The following is a 19,996-nucleotide window of genomic DNA, read 5'->3' as shown; positions in this document are numbered from 1 at the left end:
ATATAAAATATAGCATAATTAACACATATTAATCACTAACCATACAGTCCCGATCCTGCATACCTTAAATGCACAGAAATTATATTTAATCTAGGATATGTAAAATCATAGCCTTTTTCCTACCTTTGAACAAGTGCGGCCGTAAAGACTGTAGATCACAACAAGTGAAATATTCTTCATTTATCAAGATAAAATATGTACTTTTCAAAGGCCACTCGCAGTCTATCCGGGAATTAGGAATTTGAAATGATTGTCGGATGACATATCTCTCGCGATGTGCTATCTCTAGTGAAGAATGGGCCTACTATTGTTCATGTTATATATCTGGCCTTATCTGAAAGAGCAAATAAAGAGTACAGTGTATATATCATCATAAGCCGTTACTAGTCCACTGCACAATAAAGTCCTCAGACATATACACACACAAACATATATATATATATATATATATATATATATATATATATATATATATATATATATATATATATATATATATATATATTTATATATATATATTTATATAAATATATATATATATATATATATATATATATATATATATATATATATATATATATATACATATATATATACTGTATATTTATTAATATATGTACACACACATCCACCACCCCTCCCCCCCCACACACACACACACACATATATATATATATATATATATATATATATATATATATATATATATATATATATATATATATATATATATATATATATATATATATATATAAGCAATAAAGCAAAACCGGTTTAGTTTAAAAAATTTCACTTACAAATTACTTAAACATGGAGACAACACAAATTTCAACACTTTCTGGGTCCTAAAATCTTGTGGGAGTAAACATCCTTTTCAATTAAGTTTTAATTATGTCCCACGTTTGAGTAAGAGATGTATTAGAATTAATGTTTAAGAAAACCAAACGCAAAGGTGAAGAGTGATTGTATTGTCTCTTATCACATACAATATATACAGCATATATTCCTGTAATATCAAGCGGGTGCAAACACAACCACTGATAAAGACTGATAAAATAGGGTAAAGTGAGAAATATACGAACGTAGTGTCTTTGATGAATGGAAATCAAATCATTTTCGCTTGTTTTCATATCAAAGAATGAAAACACCAAACGGTTCTCATTGCTACATAATTTTGTGAAGTTTCTTTTGTCTATCGGCAATACTGTACAATCAGAGAATGGGGTTACACAGTTGATAGCCACTAAATTGTAGTTGTAAATTATTCACTTAAATAGCAAAGGAAAAAGAGAATGATTTAAAAGCAACAGCGTGCTTGTTGCATTATAAGCAAACAAATGTTCGACAAATCTTTAAATCGCGCATTTCATTTCAAGTTTACAATGATCAAAAGAAACCGATTTATACGTTACCGCTGTATTTGACATCTGTAACACACCAAGTAACGAACTGGTTATGTATAATCGCAGGAAATATCTGTATCTGAGATACTCTGTCAAAAACTTTAATTGTGATTCTGGAAAAAGAAGCTGAAATTATACGGCGAATTTCTTTTGGCATTCGATATCCGTCAATCATTTAGTTAATCTTGGTTTTGGTCTGATTTCCATCTTGGAATTTCGTAAGATTACTTTATTATAACTTACAGCTATTAGAAATATAAGCAAATGCTTTCAAAATTATCTAAATGTATCATTCTTCATAATCCCAAAAAGTTTAACAGCAGGGGACGCTATGATGATAACACTTAGCAACACAATAGGATATACTAACTTCGTAACATCTAATTCTTAATAGGAATTTCATCTCTGGCTGACAAAACTTGAGATAACAGCCACAAATGGGGGTTATCCACCAGCCCTGAATGTTCATGCGGGGCAACACCACAAACAATGGAACACATCCTACGAGGATGCCAACTGGGCCCTCATTGCTCATATCAAGACCTCAGAGAGGCAAACAACCACGCCCTATTATGGTTTCGAAATAGGAGCCATAAGATATGATGATCTCCAATATGGAATAATCAAAGAGGTTATTTTGAAGATAACTTATTCATTTCTTACAATGTTCAATAACTCTTAAGACGAAAATGTGTATGTATATTCTACAGCTATATGACTTCATATATATTGCGCTGAAAGAGATCAACTGCACATAAACCACCTCGTATAAAAGAGGTTGTTTTACATATAAATTTTTATGTTTTAATTCAATTACATCTAATCATACGTTCTGCATTCAAATGAATATGCCGGACACTGAAAACTAGCAATGAAAATTTTGGGATTTCTAAAAGATGGCCTAAAAATTAGGCTAGTTTATCTGGATAACTGCCTTCTTTGACTTAGTAGATAAGACTTGAACATAAAGTTTGTGGTTTCAAGAATTCATAGATCTTACATGCAAGTTTTATATAGGCTCTGTTCTGAAATAACTACAGGAAACAATCTGTAGTTCATGCAACCGTTAACCATTTTATGTGCAGATTCAAAAAGGGCCAAATTTACTTTTTCATCAAAGATTAATTTACTTTGGTACTTGAAATTTAATCCATAAATTCACCATAATTGACAGCATATACACTCGAGGGAAAGAGAAGATCTTGTGCAAAGACATAGTGAAGAAAATTGCTATACATAAAATTAGAGATAGAATGTATTTTATTATCTCTCTCTCTCTCTCTCTCTCTCTCTCTCTCTCTCTCTCTCTCTCTCTCTCTCTCTCACACACACACACACACACAACAGAGTTAGTCTCAAATTGATGGCATTTCGAAACCATCACAAACATGCAATGAAACCGGAATATGAACAGGAATTGAAATGGAAAGCGAATGAGGCGTTAATGCCTTTACGGCCATGGAAGTTAAGTGTGGACCTTGGCGGACGGAAAGAGAAACGAGGATGAAAGAGATAATCCTATTCATAAAAAAAACACGCCCTTTGCAGTGAGTCAGCCTTAAATGAAAGACTGATGGAGTATTTACAGAATGGAAAAAAAAAATAACGAAACCTTTTAACGAATCCCGAATCAAGAAACAGACGAGCGTTTCGAAAATAAACGAAAAACGTATCCAATGTATCTTCATCGGGAGATAAAAATTGAACTGAAAAAGCAGGTAAAAATCCTTTTTCCATGAATCCTCAATGAAAGAACAAAAGAATATTTTAGCGCAATCAACAAAGGCTCTTCGACTCAATCATGAAAAATCGATGACGGTGTCAATAGCATTTTCCGTTCCCTTTTTAATTAACTGCGCTTTGTAAACTCTTAAACAGATCATTTTACTCAAAACATTATCAGCTTCATTAAAGACTATTTCCATGGAAAAGTCTTTAGCTTCAGGCATCGTAGTGAAACATAATATCGGCCATTGTAGGAAAATAAGTTTTTATTTCAAAGTAAATAATAGTAGAAAGAAACTAATGAAAAACGATTCGTGTTAAAAACATTGTCTTACGGACAAACGGATGCAAAAAAATATCACTTAAAAATTCTAAGATTAGTTTAAAAAAAAAAAACATAGTTGTAACGCATTATTCACGGAAAATAAGAGAGAGAGAGAGAGAGAGAGAGAGAGAGAGAGAGAGAGAGAGAGAGAGAGAGAGAGAGAGAGAGAGAGAGAGAGAGACTAATGACTAAATTATCCCTATCAGAACGACCTTTCACATAGGACCTCCCATCCAACGTTGACACAAAGCCTCAAGACTTGGCTGGGAATGAATGGGCTGCCAGTGATAGATTTATGAGGCCACTAAACTCCAGAGTGAATTTATGGATATCTAATATCCCTTTCCCATTTTCATCCATTACCAGTGATCAAATTACAGCCCCCTCCATTTACCTTGGGACAGACCTTCCTCTTGAAGCTTCACCAGATCAGACCTGTCTTATCATGAAGCTATAATAGATCCTATTGGTGTTTCCATGAAGATATTTCTTACTCTAAAACCTCTAGCAGGTCAGATCAGTCTTCCCATTATGCTTAAACGATGAGATTAATCTTTTCATGAAGTATTGAGGGTTATAATTAGTATTCATGTTAATGCAAGCTGTTTTTGCCATGAAGCTCTAATGGATTTGTATTTTCTTGAAACTTTGACAGATTCAGATGACCTCTCCATGAAGCTGTTCTTGACGCCACTTGCCTTTCAGAGAATCTAAAATTTTGAATGGCTATTCCAAAACATGTAATAGATCTGGCTGATTTATATTTCGGTTTTCAAAAACTACCATTGGTCTCCTAGTTTTTCATTGAGAGTAACGGATTCATAAATTTTTTATGATGCCGTAATAGGACTAATTTTCCATAAAGATTCAACAAATAACAAGAGGGATGAAGTTACAATTAATCTGTATCATATTTCGTTGGTCTCTTCATGGTCTACTAGAACAATTCATTAACCATGAAGCTATGAAGGGCATAATTACTCTTCAATAGGTGATGAAAGATCCAATGGTGATATTTACGAGTTCTAAGTTTAACTAAAAAAGTTGAGGTAGCTTTGGCCATTCTTCTTTGATGAAATTTTTAAATGCAAGTTACGAAGCTGTATTGTGTTCAATCAATCTTCCGACAAACACAAATTTTAAATGACTTATTCCACGAAGCTGTATCATAATCTATTTTTCAATTGATTATATTCACTTAATCCTTATATTAGGCTGTAATCAAGTTTATCAATTTTAAAATGAAATTACGTTATATTAAAAAAAAAACTTTCCTAAAACAAAAATTATCTATAGTAGTTATTGGTCCTTAATATATCTTATCACTAATTAGTTATGGGCGAGATTAATTTTCTTATGAAGCTGTGAAGAATCCGATATATTTCACACTTGGTGATGTCGACAAAGGAAACAGACTAAAGGAAAAATCCTCCGTTGTTCTGCTCTCGAACTTACGAAAAGAATATTCATCTTACTTTATGGTAAATAAACACTTCAAAAACATTTCAAGGATAGATATTGTTGGCAAAAGCTCACCTCAGTATTTGTCGAATGAATTTCTGTACAAACCTGTAGCTCTGTGGAAGTAACAATGGATTATTAAACATATTTCACAGGTAACTCCACAAAGGTACATGCCTTTGTTTTGCCAAAGGATATAGCGATAAATATAAAAATTGATGAAAATGAAATATAACTAAAACCAATATTCCTGTGCCTAGAAGAATAATGTGGATTCTTATACTAAACGTTTTACATATCTAGTACTATCTATTTAAAAACGATTAAAAACTATAGAAAATACAATAAAACTTTCCCTTTTGCGTTAACGTGTTTCTTTTTATATCTTTGGAATCATCTTATAAAACAAACAAAAATTAGCTGTAAATCTCAGTTCCACAAAAGAGGGGACAAGCTATGAGAAAAAGGAAGAGAGAAACATAAAATTTGATGGAATAAATGTGGTAAGAAAGGACAAACCCCTGACTGAGAATTTCAAAGAGAAATCACCTTCCTTTTTTTATTTTCAGCTTGAGATAGATTGGTTGAAAAACCCCATTTAAGAAGGAGATAAGCCATGCCACGGCCCTTCCTCGCACGCTCGAATTTCCGCCCAACGCTTGGAATAAGGTGAAGCAGAGAGAGAGAGAGAGAGAGAGAGAGAGAGAGAGAGAGAGAGAGAGAGAGAGAGCTGAAGGCAGGAAAGAATCAAAGAAGGTAATCTAATGAAGTGTAGTGGGCGAGTATGCTAAAAATAGGACAGAGGACATTCATACAATTGGTACGACTGTTAATAATTTGAAGAAAGTGTAATTCTGATACGGATTACTTTTACTGTGCAAGGAAAGATCGTTTGCTGTAATAAAAAAAAAATCCATTCTATAGATACGATTCAAGACAAGGTTTTTGCAAGAAGCCTCTGAACAGCATCTTTTAATGCTTCTCAATTGAATTGCAATTCCTTTCTTTGCATGTGGGCAAAGAGGGTGGAGTGGCAACGACCCACTTAACTAAATATCTCCCTGTCCAAATTCCCAGTAAACGATCTGCATCTCAGGGCACAGAAACCTTTTCATTTGAATTTTCTATCCAGTCTCTGGTTGAACGTTTTCCACGCGAGAGACATTACTGAAATGGCTTCCAGCAACGAGCTGCTCACAGTTGCATGGTACTCTTGTTGGTAAGACGCCATCTTGCTCAGTGGTGTCTCTCTTACTTGGATGTCACAGTTTCTGGGTATTCGAGCTATCTGGGATAATGCGTTTACCCTGTAAGTATGATGGCACTTTAACCAAGGCTGGTTTTATACTTGTTTTTTTTTTCTCGGAAGTTGTGTCATTTATGCTTTAGGTGAATAGGCGAATTGGTGATCTTTTGAATGTATCGAATAATCCGAATTACGACGTAATACAGAATATAAAAGGGACGAATTACAAAATGCTAGGCTAATAAAAGCTTTATTCTAATTTCTAAAAGGCTGTGCAGCGTTATTCCTCAACCCAATGAGATTGACCATAAATTTAAGTTGATGTAGATTAAGAAAAATATTTACTAATCACCCAGTTCTGTATAACTAACTCGCTGTTAGCTTTTTTAGTGCTCATTGCAAAACATTGCTAACCACATCCCTAAGGATTATGGTATGTGAAATTAACGTTTTTGTGTTTTTTTTTTTTTTTTTCTGTGGAATAGACGTTATCCTATCGGATTTCGAATTTCTTTGGTACACGGAAAACAAAATAAATATGACTAACTGAACCATGGGTATTCTTTTCATTTTATTCAGAATGATCTAATAAGAGATAAAAGAATGGTTCTCGTATAATCTTCTAAAATCTAAGAAACCCCACATAAAAATACTGCATTATGACGGGAATTCTTTTTCGGAAACTCTAAAATCTTATTTTCTAGTCTTGGAAACGCAATTTCTCTGTGGTGTGTTATAATTAAGATTAAATCATTTTGATGCTTCAATTAGGACATTATCATATTCTAGACATTTTTCCTTTTGAAAGTCATGGCAGTATAACTTCCACTATATACCTAATCTTCTGGTCAGATAAGAGGATTAAAAATGGCCATACAGCTACAAGCTGTCTTGATCAAAATTTGAGTATGTCAAAATTCCGTTGGGATATATCTCTTAAGCTTTCTTAGTGTAGATACTTTAACGTGGTGAAAAGGTTTGTGTACCACCATGATTAGGAAAGCTGTACGAGTCAGGGACAGCAATACTACGTTAGTTTGCTGTGAGCAATAAGACGAAAATCTTCCACGATCACCAATCAGCGCTGGTGATGAAAACTGGCCAATCTCCAGTGATAACTTGAAAAGGCTGAAGCATTATCCCGCAGAGGACTAGAAACGGCAGCATTTGTGTTTGTTTTGACCATGAGTGATGTCTGGAAATCTCATAATAGTAGAGAAAAACTTTAGAACGGTGTGATGGTATTTCGGACTACAAACACCGGATAAAAGAAGAGGGTTGTACAGTTGGCAAACAAGCTACCAAAAGGAATTACTCGTACTTGCAATACCTACGTTTTTTTATCTTGATGTGAAGATTTTTTTCCCTTACGTAATAAATGAATGATTCTAGATTAGTTTTTTTTTTTTAATTCTCTTTTCACCAGATCATAACCACTTAACCCGATGACTTCATGAACGAAACTCCAGCTCAAAAGACTGACATTAACTTCTCACACGAGGCAACTTTACCGAGAAATACAGTAAGTGGATACCGAGAATTCTCAAATGCTTTCCAAGAAATTCTCATATAATTCCGTGCCAACATTTAAAGTTTATGTATAACGGGAACGAGTTATACATATAAACACTTATACATGTGTACACACAAATATATATATATATATATATATATATATATATATATATATATATATATATATATATATATAGATAAAAATTATATATTCATATGTAAATACATACGTGTATACATACATCTATACTTACGCAAACGAGCGGACGCACACACACACAAACACACACACACATAAATATATATATATATATATATATATATATATATATATATATATATATATATATATATATATACACATACATAATGCATATGCATATATATATATATATATATATATATATATATATATATATATATATATGTACAAATATATATATATATATATATATATATATATATATATATATATATATATATATATATATTTGTACATATATATATATATATATATATATATATATATATATATATATATTTGTACATATATATATAGGCTATATATATATATATATATATATATATATATATATATATATGCATACATACACACACACACTATATATATATATATATATATATATATATATATATATATATATATATATATATATATATATATATATATATATATATATATATACACACACACACACACACACATATATATATATATATATATATATATATATATATATATATATATATATATATATATATATATATATATATATATATGACACGTGTTACCGATAATATTTCATTTCTATTTACAATTTTCTGCATTTTAAGCTACGTCTTTCATTTCTCTTTCCCTTTGTGCCGTCGAATCAGTGCTGCGTGTGATCTTGACCTAAAACAAAAACCTTTCTTCAATCCCACTTAAGACAAAGGAGCCAAATAAATCTTTAATACATTTTCGTCTCCTTAAATTTCTTCTTCTCCCCCCCCCCCACCCCTTTCACTCTCTTGCCTCCGGAGAATTATATCAGTGTCTTTCTCAAATGGAGAATGAAACTTATTCCTTCATTCTTTTGTAAAAACGAGATCTTAAGACGTCCCAGTCTCTGAAGACTGAAAGGTCGTCGTTACTTCACTAGAGGTTCTGTAAGGAGCTTCATCTCCCGCAAAGAACAAGACTTTTTCCAAATAATATATCTTTGACATTTAGGATACGTAAGATTACCATTTCGGCTGTGAATCATTAAACGAAAATTGCAGGCTTGTTTGAAACTTGCAGACATTCAAGTGCATATTATTTCCCAACTGGTATATTGATAATCTAACATGTATGGAAAGTAAATGGACGTGGGCTGGACATATATTAAGATTGACAGATAATAGATGGACAAGAAGATTAACAGAATGGAGCCATAGAGATTGCAAACAAAGCACAGTAAAGAAGAAAAGACGATGAATTGATGAGCTAAGAAAATTTGTAGAGGTAAACTGACCTTGAAAGACCTGAGGCAGACTAGTGAGGATCTTAAAGAAAAGACGATAGGAACACAACTGACTTAATCCGAGTTACCAAGTTTATATACAAACGGTTGAGCGTAAAAATGACACAGCTTTAACAATTTGAAACATGAATTGGCAAGCTTGAACAGGTTTTTCTATTATCAGCGTGGGAGAGAGGGAAAGAGAGAAAAAATGCAATAGAATTACAGTGTATGAAAGTGTACAAAATGCACGTACATTATATAGTTTCCCCTTAAAAAGGACATACATGTAAAATTGGGCACCCTGTCCTAGAAATGCAAACTATATGCCGGCCATCTTACAAGAGATACACAGGTTTTAGGTAATCAATGGACACCCAGTCTTCTTTACCACGAATATTAATTAAGAAACCCTTTCTTTTGACATTGATAACAAGGAAAGGGCCCATGTAAAGGGTGTCACCGGTGATTTGCAAAGTGTCGGTACCCATGAAGATATGTGTTGCAGTGTTTAAATCTTTCGGTATGTGTTGCTTCGCTGGGCTTGTAAATCTGGCGGCAGAGAGTAAATTATCTCACAATGTGACGCAGGTGCTGGAGATTATCGGAGGAGGTTGCAGCCGAAAAAAATTCAGCAGGGACGGCAAATGGGTCACCATACACTATTTCGGTCGCTGAGATGTCCAGGACGTCCTTGGGAGTGGTCCTCAATCTAAGGAGGATCAAAGGAAGCTGAGTAAACTAACTGGAGTCATTGCAGCGGGACATCAGAACTGCTTTGAGGTTATGATGAAAGCATTCAACCATTCTGTTGGCTGCAGGGTTGTAGGGATTGTAGATGGTTGGTTGATGTAGGGTGATACCCAAGATGCTCGCTAATGATGTCTGCAATTGAGAGGTGAAAGTGGACCCCTATCAGAAGTAATATTCTCAGGGATACTAAACCTCGCCATCCACTCTGAGAGTAAGGTGGACGTACATAAGGCAGATGTTGGAGTTGGCATGGGGATGGCTCCCGGCCAAAAAATGAAACGGCCAGTGGCAGTAAACAGGTAGCAGTGTCCTTGTGATATGGGTAAGGACCTACTACGTAGACGTGAATGTGGGCTAAATGACACGGAGGTTGAGAAGAGATGCCCACTCCTGAATCCGTGTGTTGATGTACTTTTCAAAGTTGTCATGAAGTACAGGTGCAGACCCAATCCTTAGCATCCTTAGTAATGCCATGCCAAATGAGCTTCATCTCCAGTAGCTGTGCAGTAGATTGGCCTTGGAGATGTGAGAGGCCATGGATTAAATAAAACGCCTGTTGGCGCATGGGGACAGGTATCCACGGCCGTGGTCTACAAGTACTGACGTCACTGAGGAGGGTGGTACTGGAGTCGTTGAGGGTGATGTGATCCCAATGGAGGGATGTGCAAGATGTCTTGCAGGCTTGGTACTATGGATATTTTCGTTGGGCTTCTACCAAGTTATTGTCATCGAATCCTAGGTGAATGGACGCTAGTGTGTTTCTTGACGGGACATTGGTAATGCGATTCATATGCCAAGGGACATATTAAAGGGTGTAGATGTATTCAGACTTGGCGGAAGGATGTTGGCATTACAGAGAGGGCCAGACGTCAGCATGCACCAGAGGCATGTGGTTTGTGACGAAGGGCGTACCCTCTAAGAAGTGGCAAAAATGATGGACAGCCAAATGCACCCACAGCAATTTGCTGCAGAAGGTAAGAGTAGCCGGATACCGCCGCGGACACCTGCTTGAGCACCTGTTTGAGTACTGCACCAGTAATGACATCAATGGATCAGTGAAGAGAAGGAGAGAGGCATGTGACACGGGAAAAGTAAGAGCAGCAGCAGTTGATAGGACATTCTTTGCATTGCAGAAGTCCACTTCCTGAAGGAGACCCCACCTCAGGTCTTTTGGCTTGCCAATGTGGGAGGTATAGCAGCGGGAAAGAGTGATGACAATGGCTGTTAAGAAGGTAAGAACCAGTGATAATAGTTTATCATTCCCAAGAATTCTTGCAGTGCTTTGATGGTCGAGGGAATGTGGAAGTTCTGAAAAGTAGGTACCCTCTAAGGGAGGGGGTGAACACCTTCAGGAGTGATGCGATGCCCTAAGAACAAGACTTCATTGGTGCCAAAGGTACATTTGTTGTACCGCACTATAAGGCCGTTCTGTTATGGGCGGTCGAGAACAATGCATAGGTGACGGAGGTATTCCTCTTTAGAATAAGAAAACAAAAATGTCATCCATGGAACATATGCAGAAGGGGAGGTCCGCAAAGATGCAATCCACGAGACGTTGAAAAGTGGCCCCAGCATTACGAAGGCCGTAACAGGAGTAATTGAATGTGCCTGTGCTGAAAGGGGTGGTGATGGCAGTCTTGGGGATGTCTTTTGGATTCATAGACACCTGATAATATCCCTTCAAGAGGTCAAGAGTGGAGAAGATCTTTGCTCGGTGGTTGTTGGAGGTAACGTTAGCAATTTTAGGGAGAGGGTAGTGATCCAGTTCTGTCTGCACGGTCAGATGCCTGTAATCCCCACAATGCTGCACGGAGCCCTCCTTCTTCAGGACGATGTGGAGGGATAACGACCATGGGCTTGAGCAATTTCGGTGAAGGCCTATTTCTTTCATTTTGGCGAATGTTTGTTCAGCAGCTGCCAAATGATCCGAGGCTAAAACCTGAATCTGTCAAACACTTGGAGACCTGTGATCTTGATATGGTGACAAATACCATGCTTGACGGAAACAATGGACGTTTGGCGAAGTTCTGGTGGGAAGACTTCTGGTTACAATATGAGGAGGTAGGCGTAGGCATTCGTGGGTGCTCTGATGTGGAGTGCAAGGTTGGAGGGGGCGGGTTGAAGAGGTGTCGATGAGTATGAGTCTGCGTTGACTAAACGTTGATGTGCCCCATCAACAATAAAGTGGTAATGGGCGAGGAAATCTGGATCAACTATTGGAACTTCCAATGATAATTGGCGCTCACAAACGATAGTGCGAGTGTCTCGTACCCATGGGTGGGGACCTCGGATCCGTTGGCAGCTACCAGGCAGACGTCAATAATCTTAGAATTACAACGTCGGGTCCTGAAGAGTGACATTTCTAGAAAGGAACGACCAGCATCAGTGTCTACCAAAAACTGCATACTATATCAGTACCTGCATCATGTAAAAAGTAAAACTTAGTGACAGGAGAAGCAACTGCCACAAGTGACAGCCTACTTAAGTTTTTGGCCAGCAGCCCCGAATCCGGAGTGGTAGTAGCATAACCGGGGCTAGTGGGCATCAGTAAATGGCAGCAGAGGTCGTTGGATGGGATGTGAGCGAGGGGCGGCATATGTGGGTGGTGGGCAACTTTAGCTCTGCTCCGGCATGTCACGGGGCAGGCTTCTATGTCTTACTGCATTCACGCCAGCCACGGTCAGTATTGAATGGTTGTCCTCTTCTTTAGGAGTGGACGTGTTAATGAAGGTGGTGAGGTGGCTGTCCGTAAGGGCATTGAGTTTGGTTGTCAGGTCCTCCATGGGCAAGGTATCGACATCAGGAATGTCGAAGAGTACAGGTTTGAGTAGGCGTCGAATCCAAAGGGCATGAAGTAGGTTCACTTCCCGAGGAATGCCGTCTGCAGCAGGTTGCAGCCGAGCGATACTGGTCATTTCCCTGACGGCAAGCGAAGGCTTTAGGTCCTCAAATGGCTGTTGAGAGAGCTGGAAAAGCTGGGCTATACAGGCAGCTGGCAATGGTAAGTACTGCTCTAGGAGGTTTCTTTTGAGGATGTCATACTCTATTGAGGCATCTCCTTGGTTGCTCAGCCAATCTGAGATTTCAGAGAAAGTGTCCTTAGCGATTGCTGTGAGGATGTAGTCTGATTTACTGCTTGAGTGAGTCACAATCTTGGTGCGAAACTAAGCTTTGGCGCTCTGAATCCAGGTAGATGCTTTTCAATTTCGTTGAAGCGGCATGAATAGACGAGTCAGGGTTAGTGGGCGACATCATCAGAGGGTAGGGTAAAGTAGTGAGCAGGACGGTGATGGGGAGCTGGTCACTTCAGGGTCACCGATTGTGGCAGACTAGCGAGTGTCTAAACGGAAAGACGAGTGGAACATAACCGACTTTATTCAATGCAATAACTAGCTTATATACAAACTGCTGAGGGTAACAATGGCATAAAACCTTAAGAATTTGAAACATGCAATGGCATGCTTAAACAGATTTTTCTATTCTTGGTAAAAGAGAGAGAGAGAGAGAGAGAGAGAGAGAGAGAGAGAGAGAGAGAGAGAGAGAGAGAGAGAGAGAGAGAGAGAGAGAGAGAGAGAGAGAATTACAGAGTATAAGGGTGTATGAAATACACATGCATTACAGACCATAAACATATGCGAGTGAAGGATATGTCTGAAGCCTTTGCCCCGCAGTGGACTAGCAATGGCTGATGATGATGAAATAGTTATCAAGTAATTACTCAAGCAAACAGTGTATGACATTCCAGATGGTATGTAGGGGATATTTGAATCCTAGATAAGAAAAACCCTCCAATTGACATATAATAAGAGACAAAACTCGTGAAAATGTAACTATACTTTCAAAGAGGGAGGTTATATTGTAGCACATGGGTTCATCCCACAAGAGTAATAAAAGTACACTTTTCAATCACCTGACTGATTTTGTGATAAGTAAACAATAAGAGACCGGCGTTCAAGCATGAGAGTCCTTCTCAATGACAAACAAGACGAAAGCAATTGACTTTCCAACCAGAATACATAAAAATACCTTCAATTCAAAATGTACACTAGCAACGGGTTCATTTGACCTATGTAATTGATATTCATGAAGAGGGTCACTATCTTTCAAGGCCTGAAATATATTATTCAAATACATAATTATTATTATTATTATTAAATGCTAAGCTACAACCCTAGTTGGAAAAGCAGGATGGTACAAGCCCAGGGGCCCCAACAGGGAAAATAGCCCAGTAAGGAAATGAAATAAGGAAAAATAAAATATCTTAGAAATAGTAACAATATTAAAATAAATATTTCCTATTTAAACTATAAAAACTTTAACAGAACAAGAGGAAGAGAAACTAGATAGAACAGTGTGCCCGTATGTACCCTCAAGCAAGAGAACTCTAACCCAAGACAGTGGAACACCATGGTACAGAGGCTATGGCACTACCCAAGACTAGAGAACAACAGTTTGATTTTGGAGTGTCCTTCTCCTAGAAGAGCTGCTTACCATAGCTAAAGAGCCTCTTCTGCCCCTACCAAGAAGAAAGTGGCCACTGAACAATTACAGTTTAGTAGTTAACACCTTGGGAGAAGAAGAATAATTGTTTGGTAATCTCAGTGTTGTGAGGTGTATGAGGACAGAGGAGAATCTGTAAAGAATAGGCCAGACTATTCGGCGTCTGTGTAGGCAAAGGGAAAGAACCGTAACCAGAGAGAAGGGTCCTATGTAGTACTGTCTGGCCAGTCAAAGGACCCCATAACTCTCTAGTGGTAGTATCTCAACTGGCGGCTGGTGCCCAGGCCAACCTACTACCTGAAGACCAAAGAGTACAATTGACTTTCTGACAATTAAATATACGAAGGCTGACACCAATTCATATTGCCTCTCACACAGACAGGAAGTCAGGTAATTTTCATCTTATGAACGACCACATATTAAGTTGATTGTACCCCTTATGACGACCAGTGTTCAAGCGTATACGATATTGAATAATGAAATTAAATTATAATATAATCTTTAAAAACTTATATAATTAAGCATAATTACGTTACTGAAACCAACTTACTTTTATCAAGGAATCATAACGTGAAAAGAAAATCTTTTAGGGAATATATCCTAAATATGTAGAATATTATCTTTGGAATTCAAGTAAGATAATCAACGAAGTTGGACTCTAAACTATTGAACAGAGCTATCCAGATTTTCAACTGCTTTGAACTTTAGAAGACACAGTCAATTTAAGAAGATAATTTGATGCATTAATCATTCCTAATTCTATGCATTAATCTAACGGCAGCATTAAGATACAATTCTCATAATATACTAGGACTATCTTTATTCAAGTAACTCTATTACCCTTCCCACATATATTTCATGTTCCTGACGTCGGGATATGGAATTATTCCCTTTGAAGAAATGACTCCTTTGATCACTGCTCCATAAAAAATAGCATAAAAAAGGTTCTTTAACTATAAATAGTTTTCTACAATTAAATGAGGCTTCAGTTAGAAACAAGATGAACTATTTGAAAGTCAAATGAAAATTTTTATTTTTCCTGCCTCTTTGAGAGCAGGTTCAGTTGGCTTCATTAATTCCGGAACGCTGACATCTCCATAACTTCCCATGAAATATACCAGAATTAATGAAGCCAATTGTATCTTGAAGAGAATTTAATTCTCCTGCTTTCCGGAAAGGAATGATTATTCTTTCAATAAGCACCTCATTTTCTGCTACAAAGTAATTTAAAACATAAATTACAGGTATCACCTTGCAAAGTACGTAAATACAATAACAGGAAAGAGGAGTGGTCTCTAATAACCGTTCTAATATCTGAATGATTCAGTTACCAAAATTTCCTGTAGAATGATTCAACATATGGAACAGTGCTGGATCGAAGGAGGTCATTCTTCCCCAAGGGGAAATTGCGGGAATAATAGTTTCACTAAGAATAAAAGTTTAAAGAGTTTGGAAAGCAAGATGTAAGAAAAGAACCAAGAACGGATATAAAGTAGAAGGCTAACACGTGGAAGCACCTGGTGCTGAAGGCTTTGAAGACTATCTTCCTTATATAATAAAGAGCAAGTGTCTGACAATATATATATATATATATATATATATATATATATATATATATATATATATATATATATATATATATCGATATATAAATTATATATAATTATATATACATATATATATATATATATATATATATATGTATATAAATATATGTATACATATATATATATATGTATATAAATATATGTATACATATACATATGTATATATATATATACAGTATAATATATCTATATATATATATATATATATATATATATATATATATATATATATATATATATATATATATATATATATATATATATATATTTCTGGTCACGCTCAGCGGGAGAAGGAGCAGTCATGCCATGGTAAGAGGGTTCATTAATTCCGGTACACCGACGTCTCCTTCGCTTCCTATGAAGTGTACCATAATTAATGAACAACTGTACAAACCGAAACCAACTTTCCCACAAAAAGTCGAACCAACGGGTTGTAGTTAGGAACGGGGGAGGCGGTGGGAAGGGTCGAATCTGTGTGTGCTTGTGTGTGCATATCTATCTAGATATTTAGACATCCTTTATGCAGCTCAGGTAAACTTTTTTAACAATTTACAATTGCTTTTTAACAATTTACAATGCGCCTTCCTTAAAAATATTACACCGATTTATCAATAAATCTATATTATTCGTTTAAAATACAGTTTCTTTTTGAAAAATAGAAGTTAATAAATGGTATTATATTTCCTAACCTCCATACCTCTCAGAGGGCACGAATAAATCTCCAAAAGTGAAGTGAAATGTCCTGAGATTTTTTCCCTCTGGAAGAAAGTTGCGCGTCAAAATTTGTCTTCCTTATGATCATACCGGAGAAGATTTGCTTTTCTAAGACCCCTAATTCCACGACACGAGAATTTTTCACGTCCAATTCCCTTTCCTGGCGTTCGCTGTCATTTTATGCTGGACTGTAAAGGACAATGCCAAGATTACAATAAAGAGAGAGAGAGAGAGAGAGAGAGAGAGAGAGAGAGAGAGAGAGAGAGAGAGAGAGAGAGAGAGAGAGACGGTGAAATTCAAAGGTTTCTCACTAAAACAACTAAAAAATATGTTGAAAGAAATTTTCAGATAGTAGCATTTTTATCGAAGCATTTTAGCTCGAATCGGAGCCCAACCTTGAACAAATTGCAACAAAAGGTTTTTTTTATTTTTTGACAATGCGTTTCCTCAGGGTGCCTATAATAACCAAAAAATCCACTCGAATCCCTCTTGAGGATATATGCTTTTTTCCAATTTTGTCGAACGACATTTATTTTTTTATTATTAGTTTGGATAGGTATATTTGTTTGTTAGAATACTGCGTTTATTTTTGCTGTATATTACTATGTGTATCCAGATTTATTTGTATATATAAATAAAATATTAAATATTTAGTTTCTATTTATCAGGTAATCTCCAATCATGATTGCAACTCCAAGCAGTAATGAGAGCTATGCCATCAGTGGGGAATCACCGGGCAATGGTAAAGACTTTTATATTAAGGACACAGAAAGGTACAAATACAATAAGGAGAAGTTTATCTGTTAAGGTGAAGCAAGGAGATACACTTCATGAACACTGCAGGAAAAGGTTTACAAACGAGAGACAATTTACACAAATTGATCGTAAGCAAGCGAGTTCAATTACTCCCACGTTTGGCTTCAAACCACATTGTCTATTTTCTGGCCACCCTTTGAAAAGTGATGTAATGAGAAAAATAGTGGATTCTGGAATATATTTAGTGACAACCATTGTTTAGGAGAAAAATATTCGATGTCCTTGTATATAGCAAAAGAAAAGATGACTGGACCAATAAAGTTCAGTTGAGGATTCAATGTACAGTAGATTTAGTGGCAGCAGATGGCATTTATCACCAAGCACGGAACAAATTTCAGAATATGTAAAGGAAAACTACAACACTTAAAAGCCAACTTAACACAAACCGAAAAACACCTAGATATATTGGACATCCAAAAGATGGAGTGGTTGGATTTTTTAATAAACTGATGATGAGCAAATAACAGTACCAGAACTCATAAATAAAATGAGCGGATAACTCCATGGCAGTGACTGTGAAGCTTCAACACCTATATTATTTTTATTATTATTATTATTACTTGCTAAGTTACAACCCTAGTTGGAAAAGCAGAATTCTATAAACCAAGGGGCCCCAACAGGGAAAATAGCCCAGCAAGGAAAGGAAAGAAGGAAAAATAAAATATTTTAAGAAGAGTAACAACATAAAAATAAATATTACCTATATAAACTATAAAAAACTTTAACAAAACAAGAGGAAGAGAAATCAGATAAAAGAATAGTGTGCCTGAGAGTACCCTCAAGCAAGAGAACTCTAGCCCAAGACAGTGGAAGACCATGGTACAGAGGCTATGGCACTACCCAAGACTAGAGAACAATGGTTTGATTTTGGAGTGTCCTTCTCCTAGAAGAGCTGCTTACCATAGCTAAAGAGTCTCTTCTACACTTACCAAGACGAAAGTAGCCATATATTTATGAAGTAAAGATTACAGGAACATTTTGGTGAAAGAATAAGTCACAACGAATCTTAATAGCAAACCAGATGTAGTAACTTTTCTAGGAAATGCACGGACAATACTTCATGACTTTTACTCAAAAGTCAAAGAAAGAATATGCTGAGAAGGAAATGTTATGAATTATAGTTACTGTTGGGAAATTATAAAGCTATAACAATTATATAACATTTGTTATCCCATCAGTAAAGACATGTGTGATGTAGAATCAGCCCTGTCCTACCTGTCAGTCATAAAGGTTACAACTTCGTACTATGATGTCAAGACAAAATATAGACCTTAAAATTGCACCCATTGAGCAAAATATCATGCCAGCAACCAGACCACGAGTAATCCTTATTCCACTGGGATTTGAGCTCTGAATACAGATGCACCATCATGCTGGCTCTAAATGGCTGAATGATACATTGCAAAACCATGGCTATTGTCCTTCATATGCAGAAGTCAAGAAAATTGCCAGGAGTGCAATAGTTCTCCAGGGAACTGACCTTTATTCATTTTCCCCAGGTCAATTCATACAGCACAATGCCGATAACACAGACATATTTTTTCCATCGCTTTACTATGATTTTATATTTCTATTATTCTGCGAATACATTGGACTCCAGCCTTTAAGAGTTAAGAAACGCGCTGCGTCAAGAAGGACATCCTTCAATCACTTATAGAATATCTATCCTCCAAATTATTTTTTTTTTTCACTCTCGTTATGGTCTGTCTCCATTATAACACTTACATACCATCCATAAAGGATGCCCATTGACGAGATAATCCTCGTTCTATGCGAGTGAAATAATTCAAAGGATAGTCAGCATCATCTCCTACGCCCATTGACGCAAAGGGCCTCGGTAAGATTTCGCCAGTCGTTTCCATCTTGAGCTTTTAAATCAATACTTTTCCATTCACCATCTCCTACTTCACGCTTCATAGTCCTCTTCCAAATCTTCTAGTGCCTTGCAGAACCCAATTGAAAGTTTCGTGAACTAATCTCTCTTGGGGAGTGAGAAGCGCATGCCCAAACTATCTCCAGCTACCCCTCACCATGATCTAATCCACATATAGCACACGAGTAATCTCTCTTATAGTTTATTTTCTAATTCTGTCCGGCCATTTAACTCCCAATATTCTTCTGAGGGCTTTGCTCTCAAATTTTCAAAATCTGTTTAATATTGTTTCCTTGCCATACCAAGGTTCGTGTCTATACAATAACATCGACATTCAAAAAGATATTCAAAATATATGATCTTTCATTATCATAGATATTTGAGCAGCGTTGAATTTCACACAAATGACTAAGTATCAGATTTGCTCAAGAGTAATGAATGCAACTTAGTGAGAATTAGCTATAAATCTTCCTTTACGCCATGAGAGAGAGAGAGAGAGAGAGAGAGAGAGAGAGAGAGAGAGAGAGAGAGACTTCAAATGAAAGTTAATTTA

At 36.2% G+C, this 19,996-nt stretch overlaps 1 long non-coding RNA gene across 1 annotated transcript in view; it reads right to left on the bottom strand.

Annotated features, from left to right (window-relative positions):
* Nucleotides 1-201: 201 nt before the first annotated feature.
* LOC137630436 (uncharacterized) overlaps nt 202-19,996 on the bottom strand; it is a 170,645-nt gene continuing 150,850 nt past the window's right edge. Inside the window, exon 3 of the long non-coding RNA XR_011041716.1 lies at nt 202-334. This is a non-coding gene — a long non-coding RNA (uncharacterized lncRNA). The remainder of the gene's footprint in view (nt 335-19,996) is intronic.

This window comes from Palaemon carinicauda, chromosome 38, assembly GCF_036898095.1.
Source record: "Palaemon carinicauda isolate YSFRI2023 chromosome 38, ASM3689809v2, whole genome shotgun sequence".
Classification (NCBI taxonomy): domain Eukaryota; kingdom Metazoa; phylum Arthropoda; class Malacostraca; order Decapoda; family Palaemonidae; genus Palaemon; species Palaemon carinicauda.
The sequence above is the reverse complement of the archived record's forward strand: the minus strand, read 5'-3'. Positions and strand labels throughout refer to the sequence as shown.